The following is a 23221-nucleotide window of genomic DNA, read 5'->3' as shown; positions in this document are numbered from 1 at the left end:
CTTTAGTAGTATATATATATACATATATATATATATATATATATATATATATGTATATATATATAGCTATATCTATGTGCATATATATATAGAGATAGATAGATAGATAGATAGATAGATAGATAGATAGATATGTGTTTATGTGTTAGTGTGGGTGTGTGAATATATACTATATTTATATTTTTATTTTGCAGGTAAGTCAAAGACGGATTACAATTTCTCGGTAAAAAGACACGGAAACTCTCACGTCACTTGTAAGTATCGTGTTAGTATTTCATGGAAATTTACTGAGGATAAATGATTTACATGTAAATGACTTTGTACGCTCATGTAAATTTAGTTACTTTTCTATTAGAAACTATTGGACGCAATACAAAAAATCAATGACACAATTATAATGCACTACAAGGATACAACAACACTGTTAAACTTGTGAACGTTATCTGACAGTTTGTTTCCCCTCTAATATATATATATATATATATATATATATATATATATATATATATATATATATATATTTAAATATATATATATATTTAAATATATATATATATATATATAGTGTTTGAATATATTGTTAAGTGGCAGTGTTAGTCTTTTAGAACTGCTTTAAAGCTTCACCGCTCTCATTTTCCGACTAAATTAAAACAATTATCACGTTTTAGAGACCACCTTGTTTATGGTAAAACTATTTCAATCTTCGTTCAGTAAATCAGAGCTTATGATTAATTTTTATGTGTTCAGAATCATAAAAAATATATTAGGAGGTGAGCGACGCTGTTCTATGGCTATTTTCCATAGCAATCACGTCGCTTCAACCACTACTGTTTCTACTAATTCACTGCTGTAGTGGAAAGAGAAGTAACAAATGGAAACCAGAATGAAAACATGAAAGGGGAGATAATTGGGGATTATTGAAAGCAGACGAGTGCCGTACAAAGATAGGAATGAAATTAAACAAAGAACAAGTGAATTTACAAAACACTGGAAAAATCATGGATTACAATAGAAAAATGCGAGCATACAAAATAAGATGGGCAATCTTAAACATGGAAAAGTAAAGGACTTGTTGTTAAAACTGGAAAAGAAAAGTACAAGTTAGTCTAGTAAAATATATGATAAATTTATAACTTAAAATATTGCAGCATTAAGATCTTTTTTGAATTTAATTTATAACATTACATAATCAAATCTGCAATATTTTAACTCATTAATTGATTTATTATTAAATTATTTTGAATTAATTTTAACCGATACAAAGCGACTGTGAATGGTGGCAATTTATCTTCTTCTTTTTTTTTTACACAGTGATCACCACTTATCAAGGCCCGGAAGCCACTCAGCGATAAGGGTTATTGCAAGTACATTACGTTAGTGTGGAGATTTGATGAAGTGTTTACTTAAGGGGGCGGTTCATTAGGAATTTGTTAACATTGGACTTGAAGACATCCAAGTTGTAGTCCGGCGGGAAGCAGGCAGACGGAACAGAGTTCCACAGGCGTGCAGTTCTAAGAAAGAAGCTTTGTTCATGGAATCCGCGTTTTGATTTAGGCACAGATATAGAGTGGGGGAAAATTTTCACAGTGGATTCTGCTAGACGGGTGTTTTTCGTGAAAGATTGGCGAGGGGGGGACCAGAGATTGGAGTTCAAACGAGCACCTGCCATGGAAATAACGATAAAACAAGGATAGGCTCGCAACGTCTCTTCTGTGGGAGAGAGGTTGCAGGGTAGAGAAAAGGGCATCCCCCACTAAGCCACGAAGTCTATTTTGTCTCATTAATTAATGTTTGCGATGGTGATGTTTTTGTGACACCGAAAGTTTTTATAGTTGATCTTTTTTATATTTTAATTTATTTTATTTTCTTCTACTAATTTTAAATTTCTCTGTTTTATATTTGTATATTTTCTCTTTTAAATTTTATTTTTTAGATTTTGTCTTTTTATATTTTATGCTTTAAATTTTAATCTTTTAGATTTTATCTTTTTAGATTTTATCTTTTATATTTTTTCATATTTTATCTGTTTATCTTTTTATATATTATATTTTTTATATTTTATCTTTTATATTTAACATTTCTGCCGATTGACACCGAGTGTCCCCTCGTCTTGTAAAGACGGAATAAGTAGTATCTTACAGAATAGGCCCCCCCACTGTTCTCTAAGCTGAATCTGATGTTCTATCGATTCAACGTTACATCAATATGGTGGATATTAGACGAACAACAGCCAGTGATCTTAGTAAAAATAGTGTATATTAAGAATAAAGTTGGTCCCTGGAATGTAAAAATAAGTTTTAGCTAAAATGTTTACCAAAAATTAGCTCAGCTTAATATATTGAATATATTTGGTTGATTGACTTGAGAAGATGGACTACGTGATCAATAGTCACGCCTTAATAACGTGCCCTGGGATCACTTATATCATCGGAACTCAAGAATTTAACGTCTTTTGCAGATGAAGTACTTGAACTGACTGGTCAATGATTAGATTTGAGAGGCTAGAATTCGTCGGCAAAGCGTGCAGGCGTGCATTTGTAAGAACACCGAAAGCCTGGAAGGAAAGATAAATGAAGACAAATCTTAAATAAATGTATATGCATAAAATATAAATTGTTGTCCTGCGGTTCCTCAGAATCACGCATGTAAAGAAAGGTTTCAGGTATGGGCCATTTATCTATTGTTTTAGTATTGTTATATATTCGGGGGGGGGTCATAAAGGAGATTTTGTCAAGGAGATTCGTGTACGTGATCGTCTAGTTTCTAATGGTTTTATTTTTGATGTCTTCGTGAGTGTGTGTTTGTGTACATGCATTTCTTAACATACCTTTATTCATGTGTCGTCGGTTGTTCCTCTGGTTTTCATTGTCTCTTGGAGGGGAGCTGGCCTGTTGGATGAAGAATTCACTTCAAGATGACAATTAAGGTTTTTATGTTTTTATTCACCTTCCAAAGGTCGACACAGAATGGAGGTGAACCTTGCTTGTTTGATGATACACGTCAGCGTCCTCCCCAGCCCAGGGGGGGGGACAGCTGAAAAGCCGTCTGTCTTATTCAACTCCCGAAACCAACTGCCAAGAAAGAATCAGCTAACCTCATCACATGATACCACGTCATCTGGTCAGCTGACCCTTCTTTTGCAAACGTGTCCACTGTCCACGTTATTCACCTCTCTCTCTCTCTCTCTCTCTCTCTCTCCCTCTCCCTCTCTCTTTCTCTATTCTCTAATAGAGACACACAGAGAGAAAATAGAAAGAGTAAGAAAGCCAGAGAGGGGGGGAGAGATGCTCTTTAACATTCCTCCACCCCTTTTTTATCAAAATGTATGGCAAGCCATACATTTTTAATAACTAACTAACTAAAAAAAATAATTATGTCCGAAGTACATCTTTATTTTTTCACTTTCCGGACTCACCCCTTTTCCAAGAAAGATCAGGCACCAGTACTCTTCTACAACACTATCAACCCTTCTGCTGCTTCTCAAAAGTCCCTCCTAGACATTAACTTGCTTCCAAGTTAGACAAAGATACAGCTTTGCAGATATACATCTTGTCTAGGCGGTCGCATTGTTGGATATTTTCCACTGACTCTGCTCTTTATTTGGACCACTTGGCCAAACAAATGGAGACTCCATTTTCGATCACTTTTTCGAAATGGGGCCAGCATATCGCAATTATGACCAGAACGTCGGATGCTCCATGTTGGTGGTAGCTTTATCGCATGGGGACTCGAACCCCAGACCCTCAGATTAAAAGCCTGATGCTCTACCGACCCAACCATCCCACTCGCGTTCTCGACTTTCAGCATAGGCCTAAGTCCCAGTTTTTTTTTTCCTTTACTGTAATGCCCTGATGTCTTTCTCTGAGTGGTCCTATTACTGGAGCTTTGTTCTATTCAATCTACTACTTCGGGACTTCACAAAGCTCTTCTACTAACTCCCTTGGTTGGTCTAAGTCAAGATACGCCTTCACACTGATTCACTCGGAGCCTGTTTGAGTTCCTGGAACCCGACAAGATACGGAATCATCACTCCCTAACTAATGCGCCATCGATTTCTAACTAAGTAGTTTTCCCTTTGTGATTTTTCCGCATTCCCAGCAAGTCCCAAGATTCCAACCCAGATATCCCTCACACATTCCTCTAAAAAAATAAAAAAATAATAAGGCTCTATCTTGTCCCTTACGTAATCTGCATCTTTCCCTTTCTTCTATCTCCCCGTGATTAGGCTTGGTACCGACTGTCCAGTCGCTCCGTACCCTGAGGAATTATCGCGACCTCGCACGCCAGACTTTTGTTGGACAAGACTTATTGCCGTTGCTTGGGCCTACGTGGCATCTTCCAACTCACTGGAACCACTAGTATTGTTTTAACAGGGTTCTCATTACTCTAAAATAGTATTTCCCCTGCCAAATTTTCTAATTTGTGACAATACCGTGGCTTATAAAAAAAAATAAAACAACAGAAAAAACTGCTTTCTACAGCCTAATCGCCTTGTAATTCTCATGAAAAAAAATGCAACTACGCGCTAAACGTCCCTAAAATATAACTAAACCAACCAAATCTATTCCAAAATAATTTAATTTAATAATACCAATTAAATTCACCCAGCATGGTTTTTTTTTAAATTTTGGTACCTTTAATTCACAATATGGTAACATTTTATTTTCCTAAGTACTTGCATACATATTTCATTCATCTTCTCTCGAGCGATTCGTAACATAATGGCCACGTCAGCCATTGCACCCCCTCTGCCCCTTACACCATGTCAGAGGGCATTTCATTTGCTCCCTGAAGTTGATTACAACTAGATCCGCTCACGCTGGACAGAATACATTCCGTTCACTGCTATGTCAGAAAAAACTTTCTTTTTTTTTTCCAAAGTCGGTAAGCGCAACCTGCCTTGAAGACACATAGCTTCACGGAAAACATCGGATTTCCACACATGAAGTACTCAAACTTGCTCCATGTTGATTCTACTCGAAATCAACAGAAATCACGATAAAAAAAAATAAAATTCGAATCATTTCCCGAGAATAATGAAATTAATAACTACCCATGTAATTCAACACCTCTCCAAAATTCTAACATGCTTGCCACAGAAATTAAATTCCATTCACGCCCCACTTTTTTCTTTCATTTCTTCATATAGTTTATTTAACCCTATATTTATCCTTTTTTTTTTTTTTTTTTTTTTTACCTTACTTATGTGGTCAAAACGTCACTCATGTCGAATAGAACATTTATTCTACTTTTCGAAAATTGAAATTAATACCGACTGAACCTTTGACTCTTCCGAAACTTTTTTTTTTTTAAAATCATTTATTACACTGTTTAAATCTTATTTCTTTCTCCCTATTTTATTATTACTATTTAATTAATTAAAAACACATTTTTTCTTTTATTAATCCTTCTTTCCATAGACCCCACAAGCAAGATTCCACCTCCCCATTCTGCGAAAAAAAAATACATGTCACAGAGTAAGAAAATCCTGCACAATACCATTTTAGAACACATCAATTACATAAAGAAAATAAATGAAAAAATACAAAAATATCCTATAAGCATTCAGAAAGTCCCATCTTAGCAATAAATAAAATCCAAACAACAAAATTTTGTCCACGTCAGCAAAAAAAAATTCCTACGAAAAAAAATCGCACAATCAGCGAAAAAGAAAAAAAAATCATTTTACAGGACATGATCATTGTCTTTTCATAAACAGTTCATATTGTTTTTTCACTAAAAGCACATGAAGTTTCGCAGTTTAAAATTGCAACAAAAATTATTATTAATAACAAACCTTTCGTGATTGACATGTTTTTTTTTTTTAGTAAGGTGACAGGCTCATTTCTGACACACACGTTGTAGCTAACAAGTCATATGTTCTATTTTCTTTTTCTTTTTCTTTCTTTCTGTCCTTCTGTTTTACACTTGCTGTTTAATTCAAAATTAACAATATTTTATCAGTTTGTCTTTCGTTATAGCTGTTTTTTTTTTCCAAGTTATTCTACTGTTTTTCTCACAGAATTTTTTTTTCTTTTCTTTTCTTTTTTTCTCTTTACTATTATTTTTCCTTATTACTTAGTGTTTTAACGGACCATCGTTGTGTGTGTGTTGATTTGTATTTCTTTTTTTTTCTAATAATGTTCTTTCTCTTTTTTTTTTCTTCCAGACATTTTATTGTGTTGTATAGTTTTTGTTTTTTTTCTTGTCTTAAAATCTCCTTTCCCTTTTAAGGACCTGTTTCCACGTCGTATTTCTTAAACACAGGTTCGACTTCACATCGATGATGTGAACTTAGTCACGAGCACCAAAACGAATATGTTATATATTCGGGGGAGTCATAAAGGAGATTTTGTCAAGGAGATTCGTGTACGTGATCGTCTAGTTTCTAATGGTTTTATTTTTGATGACTACGTGGGTGTGTGTTTGTGTGCATGCATTTCTTAACATACCTTTATTCATGTGTCGTCGGTTGTTCCTCTGGTTTTCATTGTCTCTTGGAGGGGAGCTGGCCTGTTGGATGAAGAATTCACTCCAAGACGATGAAATGGTTTTATAGTTTTTATTCACCTTCCAAAGGTCGACACAGAATGGAGGTGAACCTTGCTTGTTTGATGATACACGTCAGCGTCCTCCCCAGCCCAGGGGGGGGAACAGCTGAAAAGCCGTCTGTCTTATTCAACACCCGAAACCCAACTGCTAAGAAAGAATCAGCTAACCTCATCACATGATACCACGTCATCTGGTCAGCTGACCCTTCTTTTGCAAACGTGTCCACTGTCCACGTTATTCACCTCTCTCTCTCTCTCTCTCTCTCTCTCCCTCTCCCTCTCTCTTTCTCTATTCTCTAATAGAGACACACAGAGAGAAAATAGAAAGAGTAAGAAAGCCAGAGAGGGGGGGAGAGATGCTCTTTAACAGTATTATGTACATTATCACAGCACCTATCGATAAAAGACAGAGGACCTGCGGACAAAAGAAAGTTACGGAACTTCTTCGATATTGATGGAACTCTCTATATACAAAAAAACAAGTACGTCCAATTATGGTGTGCTGCTGTCATATCTGGCCAGGAGCTGCTAAAAACAGCCTATCCGGTTTTGACAGAGTACAAAATAGACTTCGTAGCCTAGTGGGGGATGCTCTGCAACCTGTCTCCCACAGAAGGGATGTTGCGAGCTAGTCTTTGTTTTATCGTTATTTCCTTGGCAAGTGCTTCCTCTGAGCTCCACTCCCTGATCCCACTCGCCAAACTTTCAGGAAAAACACCCGTCTAGCTGAAACCATTGACAGTAATTTCCCCCACTCTTTATCTCTGCCTAAATCAAAACGTAGATTCCATGAACAAAGCTTATTTCGTAGAAGTGCGCGCCTGTGGAACTCTCTTCCGTTTGCCTGTTGCCCACCTGACTACAACTTGGATGTCTTCAAGTCCAACATAAACAAATTCATGATGAAACACCCCCTTTAATTAAGACACTTTATCAGATCTCAATCACTAGCGATTACTTCGATATTATCCCATTGATTACTGTACACGTAATAACACTAATCCCCGAGTGGCCTCCGGGCCTTAATAAGTGTTGACTTCCGTATAAAAATAATATATATATATATATATATATATATATATATATATATATATATATATATATATATATATATATATTCCCCAGCTATGTGATGTATACAGTTTTTGGTATTGTGGCTCTATAACAACTATAGTTGCATGGAACGTGTGGCAGGGAAGTTCTTGCAATAGTATTATTTATTATAATACTGCGACTAATAGAACGTTCAAATAGTTGACCAATCAAATTAGAACTATAGATTTATTTATTTATTTATGTATTTATTTAATGTTACTCGCACGCATCTATATCTGCATCGACTTCAGTTGGTTGTCTATTATTTGAAACCATATAATATTTAATATCGACTCGATCACGTTCCGTTTCGGTAAGGAGGTCTCATGCTTCTGTGCAAGTCAGCCTTGTGTGCAGCAATGCTTCAAAACGATAACGATTAGTCTTGATTAAAAATATATTTCTGATTAAATACGACCATGCCGGTGTCTGGGGATCATTTCCTTTACACAAACAACCGAACAAGCACAACGCAGATAAGCTATTCGACCGAATCATTTTAAGCAGAATAGCAAAACGCTGATAAAAGCTCATTCGTAGACGTTCGATTTGAATCAATATTGAATATTTCCATTTATTTAGAGGCACAGTAAGTTTGCAGACTAACATTTACATTGGCTCTTGATAGTCTGTAAGCAAATAGTCATTTCATATTGTTTTTATATTTTTGACTCGTAATGCGGATAGATATTTGGTTGCTGTCCACCGTTGCAAAGTGTGGCACAAGTTCAGAAAGTGGAGAATATGCAAGCTCCCTTAAAGCAGGGGCACACTTGCCTCGAAAAAAATTGCCTGAGCTTATCCGTATGTATTCCGCGGGCGATGCGCCTAAGGCAGCAAGCAATAAACTCGCCCCATCCGAAAGCTGGGTGGCAAGGCCTAGGAGGATGGACCTCATGGGAAATAGCCAAGCGGCGTGCCTGTCGGGTTGAGTGTCAAGAACGGATCCTTGATGAGTACTTTCTACCCAGTCCTCCAAGCCGCCGAAGTCGTAAGAAGACTCATCCCCACTACGAGTAATGGGGGTATGGTCCCTCACAGTTAGGAGATTCTATTTATAAACGCTGTTGATAGGAACTTATGAATCAAATTAATTCACGTTCTGCTACCAACCAATCAGAAATCAGATTTGCTCCATAAGAATTAAACCGTTTTTTAGTAACATTGCGCATGTTTCCTTCGTGTCAACACGGGAAGGATCTTTTAATCTTTGACTAAAAAGTATAAAGTCTGGAACCTATACAGAACATCTGGCCTCTGAGAACTCGGCATCTCCATGACTTGTATAGAACTACTAAGCATCGGAGACATTTCCTTAAACTAAGCATATATGTACGTAACTTTAAGTTCAATTCAAAGCTTCTTCTTAGAACTGCACACTTATGGAATTGTTTTCCGTTTCCCTGCTTTCAAGCTGACTACAAAAAGGATGTCTTCAAGTCTAACGTAAACAAGTTTTTGATGAGCCGTTCCATATAAGTTAACAAATTTACCGAATTTCCATTACTAACGATTACTTTATTGTCCAATTGTCTTCTGTACACTCTTTAACCCTTATCCTCGAGAGGTCTCTTGGTCTTGATAAGGGGTCATGCCTTTGTAAGAAAAAAAAAATCAATACTGGAGTTCCAAACAAGTAGGCCCAAATTAAAAAAACGTTCGTACGTATGGTGTCCCTTTTGAAAAGATGAAAAAATATCGTCTGATCTGCAATGCGGGTGACAGGCGGAAAATTCGGTGTCGCTAAGGTAAAAAAGAAAACAACTTCAAAGTGAAGTGTTCTTAATATAAATGCTGCCACACAAAAAAAGATCTACAGTGTCATATCAAAATGAGGTATCAAAACAACGAATTGGTTAGGACAACTAGAACAACGAGTCAAAAAAGATGAAGCAGGATACCAGCTATCATGCTTCATCTTTTTTGACTCGTGTATAATTCCTGTAGTTGCCGAAGTAAACAACTTCTCATACCTATTCTGCCTCATCAGTGGAATCAAAGTCGCCAATGAAGGCAACCCCCATCAGAAACAGCGGCATGAAAAAAGCCGACCGGACAGTCCTTTGGGAGCCTGAGCCACTTGCGGACGCTGTTTCGCACGTTAACATCGATAGCCCTGAGAGTATTGTGGCGCACGTTGCCCAAGACCAACGAATGCAATAGCTGGGGCATCGTATATCCCCGCCAGAGCTCAATGCGCTGCTGCGGCTTTAACGGAGCAGAATGCAACTCCCCGAGCCAGTCATGTACCACCTTGCGGTGTGGAAAGGGAAGTATCCCCTTCCAGTCGAAACTTACCCCGAGCAGCACAAACGAATCCAAGACCCCTAGGGCTCGATCGGATATAGATGAGAATTTGCAAGAAGACATGCCATAATCTAATTCATAAAACTTACTATGTTTGTCTGTCCGTCTATCTCCTCCGAAACGAAACCTTACATGATTGCATTTTTCATTGATTGTTCTTTTCTGTGTCTTCAGCTGGATTAAGTACTTTTTAAAGGGCCAAAAAGCGGTCAATTAAAAAAAAAAAAACTTATACATTTCGTACATTCATCTTAATGTATTTTAATCAGTTAATATGCATGCCACATTAGCACAGTGGTAGCGTCACCAGCTTTGACGGCCACAGTTTTGTTTTCGTTTTCGATTCAAGCTGATCGTACCCAAGTCCTTTTTTTAATTTTTAAAATCACGACTCTATAATAATATATACGAAATCTAGGCAAATCAAAAATCACATTAAATCATATTTTACGACCGGGCAAAGCAGGGTGCCCCACCGCTAGCATTATTCATAGAAAAAATAAAACTAAGAATATCGCGTGTGTCTGGGAGAGATTTCCGGGAAGCAAAAAGGCTGGGGCTAATCTTATTTACAGATTTGCTTTCGCACCTTATCAAGAATCCTTGATGTGACAAGAATCACCTAATATGGCAATAATACTTTAGTCATAAGTTCAAAGATGGCAACAATAATCTATACTTGGTCAAGTCGTAAACTCGTAGTAATGACAAACGACGTGGGAAAGTATTTAATGACGACAGATTATATTGATTTTATAAAAAATCACCATGTGTAAATGAGCCTAAGAAGTCGATCTCTCAAATGCAAAATCTTATGAGAAAAAAAAAACACGACTACGAGTGAAAAATAAGATATTTCTCAACAGAACCCAAAACTAAACTGGTGCTACCAGAGCAGGCTGCCTGAAGATATTAGCTTCCTTAGACAAAATTCACCTTACATTGATGTATTTTTGTTTTTCTACTCCTTTTACAAAACTTATGTTCTGCAAAATTAAAAACAAAACCATCAACCCACCTTTTTCTGTTTCCCATTACCCCTTTCTCTTTCTATCCCCTCCCCCAACTTCCTGACTGATTTCCTAACTTAAAATGTATCAAACATTTTTACTGTAACCCTTTTCCCTCTTCCGTTGCAAAACTCATTCATGTTTTGCATGGTAGGGAACGAACAACGCGTTAAAATCCGCCACATAAAAATTACCATAAACTTACAGTTATTATTCTTTAAAACAAATACTACAAGCACTAAAAAACAACCAAACCAAACACTACAAACTAGGGATTGAAGATACAAAGAGCTTGAAGAATAAAAACACTTCCACAAAATAACTGGATTCGGCATTAAATAGCCCGAAAAAGATTGATATGCCGTAAAACAATCAAACCAAACCCTTCAAATAAATATTTGAATATGTAAAGAACTTAAAGCATAAAAATTGTTTCTAAAATAACTGGAGTTTGCATTAAAAAAACAGAAAAGGATTGATATGCCGTAAAACAAAACAACCCAACCAGAAACTAAACCAAGCTCAACTTCCGAATGAGTTGCATATTAACCAGAAATGAAGAATAAACCCAATAATAAAGACAGGTGGCATTTATGTAGACGTTAATTTTCTTAATTATATATGTACTAGCATTTAAGCCCGGCGTTGCCCAGGTGTTTGGGGGTGTATGCTGAGCAAAAAAAAAGGGTTAATTTTTTAACTTAGACTCCTATCATGATCCCTTAAAATCTATTGTTCTGGGTTCAAATCAAGTTATTAACTTAGATCCATGTCAAAGGAACCTATATCTAAAATTTCAAGTGTGTAGACTCAAAATTGTCGAAGGAGTTTTGTAGAGTTCTCAAGGGTCAAATCGTTGAACTTTGACCTCTGAACAGCTAAATTTCTGGTCGAAAACCCATCACATCAATTTTCCCAAATATCAGTACCCTGTATATCAAATTTCGAGTCTTTAAACTGAAAACTGACAAAGTTATTGAGTAGTGAAACGTACACAGACAGACATACACACAGACACACAGACACACACAGAGACAGAGACACGTTCACTTTTATAGATATATAGGTTGAACACCATTTATACAGAGAAGAACGGTGTTAGGCCCAGAATAAAACTTTTGAAGAACTTATTGAACCAATGATTTTTTAATTACATTTAAAGGATAAATTTGAAAACATTAAATGTCAGGATAATGATAAAATTATTTTTTATTTATTTTTTGTTGTTGTTAGCAGTCAAATATTTCGCTAAAACATAGCCTCATGAGGGTAATAAGTCCGGTCCGTAGTGTTTTTTTTTTATTTTATTTATTTTTTTATGAAGGAGATAATTCCTCGAGGAGGAAAGAAATTGACTGTGCGTGCTGTCCTGTTATTTCACGTGTGCTTCGCTCCAGATTCGAGCAGGAAAATTAAAGCAAAAAAATAGTCACACACTTTTAGAAGATCTTTTTACTTTAATTATTATTTTATTTTATTAAGTCGCCATTAATCGATGGCAGAAATATTGTCGAACGAAATATGAGGAACACTATGAGAGTTCAAATATTGATCAAGTGTATGAAATGCACTCTGGAATTTTCTTGAGTCTGATTCGTAGTGTCATATACAATGAAATAATAAAAAAAAAAAAAATATTGCGAAGCTGCATTAACCCTGATCTCGACAATAAAAAAAGGTGTTGATGTATGAGGATTGTACCAAAAGTAAAACTTCCTAACATGTTATTTTAACTCAAAAAGGTCAAATTCATACCAAGATGGGAGTTGGACCGTTAAAACAAGTGACATATTCTGGTCCGTAATGTATTTTTCCACATTCTCAGGTTTCTGCTGTTTTTTTTTTGTTTTGTTTTGTTTCGTTTTTTTAGATGATTATTCTTATTCAAATCAATCTGTTCTCACCTTGAGCATCATTTTCACCACGTTTCGGCCGATGTAACCCCCGATCGTCTTCAGGGATATCTTGTCGAACTCGGTAATGTTTCCGTCGAACTCATGAATATGGCCGGACTTCGAACGGGACCTTTATAAAATTCACAAGGGTAGCATGCTCTCATTCCGTAAGCCATGACTGGATAAAGGTCATTAGTAATACGCAATTGTATTTTTGAACACACACAATTAGAATTAAACCTTAAATCCACAGGAGAATATCACTTTTACAATTAAATCTTCCAACCATTTTGTTGCATTGATTTTCCCAGTAAATGTTATTATATAATTTAAATAAAATAAGTATAACTATATGTGGGTTTTAAGGGAATTATGTTTGTATAGACCCCTTACAAGACAAATTTTATATTCAGGAAGACTGTCATTATCTGTTTGGTTAATTTAGATAACACCACTCTTTCAGATTTTATGTTGATTCTATAACACAATTTATTATATATAGAGAGCATACGCATCACAGACAGGCATTTACTAACTATATATATATATATATATATATATATATATATATATATATATATATATATATATATATAACTACTTCATTTACTCACAAAAAATTAATATACAAAAGTATAAATTTATGCGTAAACTTTAAGCATTTACTTCAACAGTGCTCAATACGTAGACAGAGCTAGTTAGTAAGTTATAAAATATATATGGTGATTAAGCTACATTGAATATTTCGCGTTTCATGCACTTGTAGAGTATTCAGGCTTAGCTGAAGCCTGAAGAATCCTAGAGTGGATGAAACGCAGAATATTCAGTGTAGCTTAATCGCCATATATTTTATAACTTACTATATATATATATATATATATATATATATATATATATATATATATATATATATATATTCAATTTGTCTTTAAATAAGCAGTAATTTGTTGCTGCACAGTTATTGGCATATTTCGGTCTTCTTGTAAATAGTAACTAGAGACCTATACAGGTCACAACGTTTATTTTCAAAGGTGGAATTTGTAATGTGGACCGAACACCAACTTTCAGCAAAAATGTTGCATCCCTCTGCCTTTTCTACAAGTATTTTAATGGTGAATGCTCTGACGAACTGCAATCACTTGTGCCCCCACGACGTGTGCACCCTCGACAAACCCGACAGGCTGCTAAATCCCACCCCCACACTGTAGAGATCCCTAGATGTAAAAGATCTTTTTACTCCAATAGTTTCTTCCCCAGAACCGCTAGACTCTGGAATTCCATCCCAGGTCCCTGCTTCCCCAACAGTACTGACGTGCAGAAGTTCAAGTGTAACGTGAAGCGACACCTTGCTGCCCAAATCCCTACATAGTACCCCAGTAGTTGTTGCCCCTAATAGTAGCCCCCTACACCAAAGTGGCAATTTGTCTTGTTTGGGGTGAAAATGTAATAAAAATACAAATAAAAAAAAGGTATTTTTTTAACCAGGTGATGAAGGTAAAGTTCAGCTGTTTGGAGAACAGGGTTTATTGAGTTCAGATTTGTTAGTTTATTTATTTTCCTATTTGTTTGTTTACTTATTTACCCCTGTATTCATCCATTCATTTTCATGTTGATATTATGGAATGGATTTTGTAGGGTGAGGGGCTGATGGGTAAGGTTTTAAAGCCGTATAGAGATTTTATATTGAACAAGTATGCGGTTCGACTGTCTGCTACCCGCTGCCAATCGGAGAACCCTAGGAATAATTGCATGTTAAATTTATTTTAGTATTTGTTTAATTTTAGTATTATTTTTTTTTTTTTTTTTTACAAAGGCATCACCACATTATCAAGGCCCAGAGGCCACTCAAGGATAAGGGTTAAAGAGTGTACAGTAGAAGTTGGTCATTAGTAATGAAAATTTGGTAAATTTAATAACTTATATGGAACGGCTCATCAAGAACTTATTTACTTTAGACTTGAACAAAACCATATTGTAGTCAGCCGGAAAGCAGGAAAACGGAAGACAATTCCACAGGCGTGCAGTTCTAAGAAAGAAGCTTTGTTCATGTTTAGGTTTAGGCACAGATAAAGAGTGGGGGAAATTATTGATAGTGTTTACAGCTAGACGAGTGTTTCTTGTGAAAGTTTGGCGAGGGGGGACCATAGATTGAAGCTCAGTTGAACACTTTCCATGAAAATAACGATACATCAGAGACAAACTCGCAACATCTCTTCTGTGAGATAGAGGTTGCAAGGAGGAGAAAAGGACATCTCCTACGAGGCTACGAAGTCTATTTTGAACTCTATCAAGGCAGGACAAGTCCTTTCTAGCAGCTCCTGCCCAGATGTGGCAACAGTATTCCATCCTTGGACGTACCTGGCTCTTATATAGATAGAGAATAGCATCAGCAGTGAGATATCTACTGGATCGATAGAAAGATCCCACCATTTTTCCAGCGGCCTTGGCAACAGATTTGATATACGTGTTCCATTTAAGATCAGGAGTAATGGTCAAGCCCAGAAGCTTGTCAAAACTTGAGGCCTCCTGAAGACGAGAGCCATTCATTTCAATTGATGACAAATGTGGATTAGAATGTTGATGATGTAAAGAGAGAAGCTTGGTTTTAGATGCATTAAAAGTAACCAGCCATTCCTTTCCCCATTGTACTACGTGCTCAAGATCAGAGGAGAGAGAATTGGAGAGAACTTGCTCGTTTACTGTCTTAGATGTGGTACCATAAATGGTAGTGTCGTCAGCATAAATGTCTACAAATGATGTAAGGATATGATTTGGAAGATCATTAATGTAGATCAGGAAAAGAGTTGGGCCCAGGATGGATCCCTGAGGGACACCGGCATTAATATTGTGAGCTTCTGATTTTTGCCCCTCAACTACTACTCTTATGAATCTATCAGAAAGAAATGATTTAATAATTGAGAAGACTTTTCCAGCTATACCATAGCTAGCGATCTTATGAAGTAAACCTTTATGCCATACCCTATCAAAGGCTTTAGATATGTCAAGAGCAATTGCCCTAGAAAGATTGCCACCGTCGAGAGATTTGCTAATCCTATGCGATATAACTGTAAGGACATCTGCTGTAGATCTAGCAGAACGGAAAACAGTATTCCTAGTTTATCTGCGAAAAGGTTAGAATTCATCCGGATCTATCGACCTTTAGTGACATTACGATGGAGGAGAGGAAATGGGGGTAGGAGGCGTAAGAAAGAAAGAAAAGGAGGGAATAGGAAGTAGATGGATATGATGGGAAAGGAAAAGGGGGGAAGAAGGGGAAGAGAGAAGAAAGAGTGAAAGGGAAAGACGTGGGGCATAATTTGTTCAATAGTAGTAGTTTTCGTTTTCTCTCTTAAAAAATCAATTTTTACAAGACCACCCTACTCTTTATTATTCAATTTATTCATTTAATGTTGGTTTATTAATTGGTATATTTATTTATTATTAAAACTTTTCATAATGATAGTAATTGCAAAGTTAGAATGTAAACCATTAATTAAATGATACTGCAATTATATTCAACTTTCAATATTATATTTAAAAACACAAGTTAAACAAAAGTTTTTAAAAGAAACAATGTAAGAGCACGCCAGGCACATAAAGCTAGTTTGAAATAAATTCAAAGAATATATAAAGTTGGTTTTGATTTGGGTTGAATACACTATATCAATTGCTCGATCATTGGCATTATCTTCTCTTTCTACAAATTCTGTATGCAATGCCGTTTTTGTTCTTTTTTTTTGTTTTCGTGTGTCAAACTTCAGAGAAAGCCAATGTTTTGTAATCAGTAAAGTTGATGTGATGGTAAACGACTGTTGTGGCAGTAGAAAGTGATTTTTTTTTTATTTGTGATCGAAAGAGCCGAGAGGTGCTGTTAGTCACCTGCATAGTCACTTTCTATACTGTTGACGATCTCAAAACTTTCTCCATAGTCCTAATAGCAACATTAAGCATTTTTATAAGTATAGTGATTACTGCAATGGTATTTGATGGTGTGTGTGTGTGTTGCAACCATTTTTTTATGGCAGTGATAATGATAATTTAAAAAGAAGATTAGGAATACCTCTCAGTTATGATATAACTTTACTGAAGGTTTTATTAAGTATGTGTAAATAGTAATACGCACGGATCTTATACACACGTATCCATGCACTGATATGTTACATAACACGTCGAAGTAAATGTATACATAGATTATCTGAAGTTATTTTCAACGTCTATACCATATGGTGTCGTGCATCATTTATCGTTTAGATTTCGGTCACACTTAGTTATTATTAAATAGATGTGTTAAGATTGAGGTTAGTGATTATAAAGAGTTTTATTAGAGCGTTTCACTTTAGTCGAAATATCCATTTTTGTTAGTAAAAAAAATAACAGGTAGGCATCGAGCAGTACGTATAGTACTAAGCTGAATTTTTCTTCGATATTTTTGTTACGAGTGAATATTTTTACGAGATTTAGAAGGGAAAAAAGGTTATCAGGTATGTGACAAGCTTGCATATGCTAAATATTAATTCTGCTGGTTATTAAGTATTTAAAGTATGTAGAAAAATGGTTTGTAAGTGTTAGGTTTTGTTAAAGGGATCTTTTCTTGCGTGGTTTTTACTATTATTTCATTGGTTATTCTACCTTTGAAAAATAGCAGCCTCTAATTATTTATACACACTCACATACACACAGACTTTTATATATATATATATATATATATATATATAAAATACGACATAATAACGTTGACACACCGGTTCCCGCTCGACCACCGAAGTTAAGCAACATTCATCCTGATCAGTACTAAGGAGAGGTATGCTTCAGGATTACGCGACCCTTGCCTCACAATTACAGGCGCAACTACACGTACAGAGGTATGCTTTGTCTTTCCAGACATAGCGGAGGTATCTCTCTCTCTCTCTCTCTCTCTCTTTACATATATATATATATATATATATATATATATATGATGAAAATAATGGAAATAGTATTCCGACAAAATAGAGAAAATAAAATGCAATAAACCGTAGTATGTGTTCATCAACGTTTCGTCTTTATTTCGAGACTTCCTCTGGAAGAATGAGATTAAGAAACCAAAAAATATACTAGAATTTCCAACATCAATTTTCCGTTTCTCTGAAATAGAACTGAGTCACACTGTGCACGTGAAACATTTTCAAATATTTTGTACTGGTATATTTTTTGGTTTCTTAATCTCATTCATCCAGAGGAAGTCTCGAAATAAAGACGAAACGTTGATGAACACATAATACGGTTTGTTCGTTTTTATTTTCTCTCTCTCTATATATATATACATATACATATATATATATATACATATATATATATATATATATATATATATATATATATATACACACACACACATACGGCATAATCCCATTGACACACCGGTTCTCGTTAGATCACCGAAGTTAGGCAAGGTTGAGTCAGATTAGTATCAGATGAGTGACCATTTGAGAATCCTAGGCGCTGTATGTGCTCTCCGCCTATCTCGACATTTCTTTCCAGTCGTCTAGTACTGCACTTGCCACTGATATTTAACAATGTCATTCTCAGGAGAGGTGTGGTTGGGGATTGCGCATCTGCTGCCACAAAAGTTTCATGCGCAAACAACCCTTCGTGGGTATCCAAAGTCTGTCCAAACTGAAAAAAAGCTTGCTTTATATATATATATATATATATATATATATATATATATATATATATATATATGTATATATATATATATATATATATATATATATATATATATATAATAAATTCCACGGTCAAACAACGTCACAGATCACCAGAGTCATGGCAGTCAACGAACCGGAAGTCAAGGACTCAAGTTTCGCCATCATTTGCGCTCAGTTAGATACATCCGAACTTATTAGTCCAAATGAGGGTGAAACTCGGGTCTTGAACTTCCGGTTCGTTGACTGTCATGACTCTTGTGGTCTGCGACGTTGTTTGGCTGTGGAATTTATTATATATTATCTCTCACCTTCTAAAAATCACACACAAGCACACACACCCATATATATATATATATATATATATATATATATATATATATGTGTGTGTGTTTGTGTGTGTGTGTGTGTGTGTGTGTGTGTGTGAGCAAGTGTCTTGAAAGAGATGTTTTGTGTGTACACTGACCGAGACATTCTGATGTCCAAAGTTTCTTATTTTTCCCATGAGAGAAATTTACGGGTGCATCGTTGAAGCTGATTTTGACAGCAAAATTATTCACCGATAAATTCGATTTCCATTCATGTTCTTCGTTCAGTAAAACAATGGAATCAATGGCAGTCCTTAACTAAGGGATTTTCGTCCGTCATAGGAACCGTTCTGGCGTTACAAACATTAATTTATAGGGAAATTCGATGCAACGCCTACGAATAATACCTCTGAGTTCTTTTACCAGACGCCATAGTGTCTATGTTTCTTGCGGACTGAGAACGAATCTTCCTTTAGTTCTGTTTCTTTTCTTCTTATTTATATAGGTATTTATATAGTTATTTATATCGTTATTCATGTAGTTATTTATATAGTTGTTTATATAGTTATTTATATGGTCATTTATGTAGTTATTTATATAGGTATTTATATAGGTATTTATGTAGTTATTTATATAGTTATTTATATTGGTATTTAAAATGTTGTTTATATAGTTATTTATATAGTTATTTATATAGTTGTTTATATAGTTATTTATATAGTTGTTTATATAGTTATTTATATACTTATTTATATAGTTGTTTATATAGTTATTTATATAGTTATTTATATAGGTATTTATATAGTTGTTTATATGATTATTTATATAGTTGTTGGGAAAATGTGAAACTACAAGGTCATGATTTAAGTAAGAAAAATAAAACATAATTTCTGTTATGATTTAAGGTAAAGAGTAGGTACGTTAAGTCATATTAACATTGCAATTTTTAATTCTATTTGCTACATTCGTGCGGAATGGAAAACTATGAGGAATTATTGTTTGAACGCAATCGCATATGCACATTAAGCCGTTGATATAAATAAGTAACAACCATCACCAAACCTAAAATAATTAAAAACGTAAAGTACAGTAAACGTGTTGCTAGGTCTTTAGAAAATACTAGACTACCCGTGACCCGTTGGGTCAGTATTTTATATTAGCAATGGAATTCATGTATGAGCGTGAAACTTGGGACGCAAAGAAAATAGTTGTTTTTTTATATAACAGAACCATTTCTATGAATGTATATTAAAATGAAAAAATCACGGACAGATCACTCAAACATGAAAAAGAAAACTCCCTATTCGTGTAAAGTTACCTATTTTTCCAAATAATCGCTCAAAAATCGAAAATTAAACATGATTTTCCTACGAATCTAACGTCGACGAAAGTTATTTAGCAGCAAAAACGCACATAAACCTACCGATGAGAAGTAAAAGAATAAAAGAACCCATATTCGAATCCTTCAACCAAGTTATAGAAACTTAAAATCTTTAAAAAAAAATTAATACAACCTGAAGCAAAAAAATAAAACCTAAATAAATAAAATAAAATTAAACTCATATTGAAACAGATTAGTAAATGTGTCAACAAATTCACCGTTCTCACACAACTATTTTGTATCTAGAAATGTAAACAAAAAAAGGAAGGAAAGAAGGAAAAGGGACGGATAGAGAGTAGTAGTAGTCTTGGCTTTACTACAATTGTTCCTATCTTTGTCCACGGGTTAAAGTTGTTTAGTTGTAAGAAAATAGTGACAGTATAGTTGTAATAAAGAATAGTTGCAAAAAAAGCCCACTCTTCCCATGTTAAATAATAATTTCGAAATAATAACGTAAATATTTTAGTGCGTAGGTTAAAATCTGCAAAAGAAGCGATTTGCGTATATTTGTTTACGTTGTTATGGGTTAATATTTATGCGCGCATGCGCAAACAGATGTCGTAAACCGGAAAGTGGGTTACATCACTCGTTACAAGGTCATTTGTGTTTTATGATTATATAGATTGCACTATTGCTCTAGAAATATTTAACTCTGTCCGCGAGAACGCAAGAGCCAGATATATCCAAAAGATTGAGTGCTGCTGCCAGATATAGGGTGAGGTCTTGCCCTGTGACACTTTGTTCGTTTTGTGGTGTATTAAAATAACAAATCATAGATGACAAAAAAAAACAGAAATAGGTTTAGTTAGTGATGAAAGTTTATAATAGAAAAAAGATAATAGTTTGCACGAAAGCAGACAAAGAGAAATAATAAATACAGTTTAAATGAGGTTGTGACGAATGACGTTAACAAAAGAACAGTACAGTATATAGATGTATATTAATTTTTACGACAATAGACGCAATTGACGGGACACAAAGGCAGTCAGATATTTTTTCGACGGTCATGATTTAGGACGTTATGATAGTAAAAGTTGGAAGTTCAGTTTGACTTTGACGACAGGTGGAGATATATCGCTGCGCCAGATTGAAAAGCTTTGAGAGACTAATATGAACTTACGTCAACAGATGAACCCAGCCTCGATAGGACGTATTTGTGAACCTTCGCATATAGAAACACACACCCAAGCCCAATCGATATATACGTGAAGCATCCGGGCGTGTTTTTTTCTTGTGTTATTTTTTGTTGTATTTCTCTACTTGTGGAGACGTGCGTCCCCCTTGACACAAAAGGGTTGGAGTCGGCGATTTTTCGCTGGTGCCACTTGGTGTCACAATGCGAGAACTCTTTCTTGAATTTGAATATAAATTTAGTGGAGTCTCTTCTATTCATTGCATTCACTTTCTCGAGAAAGGATGTTCCTAGCTTATTTCTATTTATTCACAGAAAGAACGTATAGCAACCACAACAGATTTAATTCATTTTATTTGGAAACTTTGGACTACCGTTATCATCGTAAGTACCATTGTCATAAGGATTTAGTCGATGTAAGCTCTGTCCTTCTTTAGACGAATCTTCTCAAATTTGTAAATGTTTCTATTGAACTCGGGAATGTAAAGGTAATTTCGAACGGAACTCTTTGTTATTTCACGGACTTAGCATGCTCTTGTTTCGTTAGTCATGACTAATCGTAGCATGCTCTTGTTTCGTTAGTCATGACTAATCGTAGCATGCTCTTGTTTCGTTAGTCATGACTAATCGTAGCATGCTCTTGTTTCGTTAGTCATGACTAATCGTAGCATGCTCTTGTTTCGTTAGTCATGACTAATCGTAGCATGCTCTCGTTTCGTTAGTCATGACTATATGTATATATATTTATATATATATATATATATATATGTGTGTGTGTGGAAATATATTTATTTCCTTATAACATACACTAATCCCTATTTAAGCAGCTCAATGTAATTGCAGAACAATTTAGTGGATGAATGACAAAAGACTATTTTCCAAAGTTCCTCACGTTGACCGTCTCATAATTAATCCCTTTAATTCAGTTGACATTTACAATTCTTGACGGCATTTATTTCGTATCGCAAAATGAGTCACTTAATTATTATATCAATTAATGAATCTATTTTGCCCTTAACTCATCAGAAGAAATAGCAACAAGCAATCAGTCACAAGGAAATTGGTGGAGAAGCTGTGAATATCTTAGAATATGTTTCCATTACGCCATTAGTATTTTGCACTTTATTCACTATATGTGTGTGGGGGTGTCTGTGTGTGTAGGTGGGTGGGTGTGTCTGTGCCTCTGTATGTGTGTGCGTGTATGTCTTACGTTGTGAGATTTAAGTGCATGTACGTGTCACTTTTCTCTATTTAGTGGTTCTTCACTATCTGGACCAAGGTTATATTTTTTTTTACAAAGGCATCACCACATTATCAAGGCCAAGAGGCCACTCAAGGATAATGGGTTAAAGAGTGTACGGTAGAAATTGGTCAATATAGTAATCATTAGTAAAGAAAATTTGGTAGATTTAATAACTTATATGGAACGGCTCATCAAGAACTTATTTACTTTAGACTTGAACACAACCATATTGTAGTCAGCCGGAAAGCAGGAAAACGGAAGACAATTCCACAGGCGTGCAGTTCTAAGAAAGAAGCTTTGTTCATGGAATCTACGTTTAGGTTTAGGCACAGATAAAGAGTGGGGGAAATTATTGATAGTGTTTACAGCTAGACGAGTGTTTCTTGTGAAAGTTTGGCGAGGGGGGACCATAGATTGAAGCTCAGTTGAACATTTGTGATTATTTGACGCCTAAATGTTCTTATGTGTGTGTGTGTGTGTGTGTGTCACACATGTATTCGACATATCTTTTTCAACTGCGTCTTTGATCTTGTGGTCCACCCGTGGTTCATCTGTTCTTTTTTAAAAACTTCCGGTGCAACTTGTCCAGTTAATACCTCAGTAATGTTTTGA

Source organism: Euprymna scolopes, chromosome 38, assembly GCF_053919585.1.
Source record: "Euprymna scolopes isolate OS-2025 chromosome 38, ASM5391958v1, whole genome shotgun sequence".
NCBI classification, from domain to species: Eukaryota; Metazoa; Mollusca; class Cephalopoda; order Sepiida; family Sepiolidae; genus Euprymna; species Euprymna scolopes.
The sequence above is the reverse complement of the archived record's forward strand: the minus strand, read 5'-3'. Positions refer to the sequence as shown.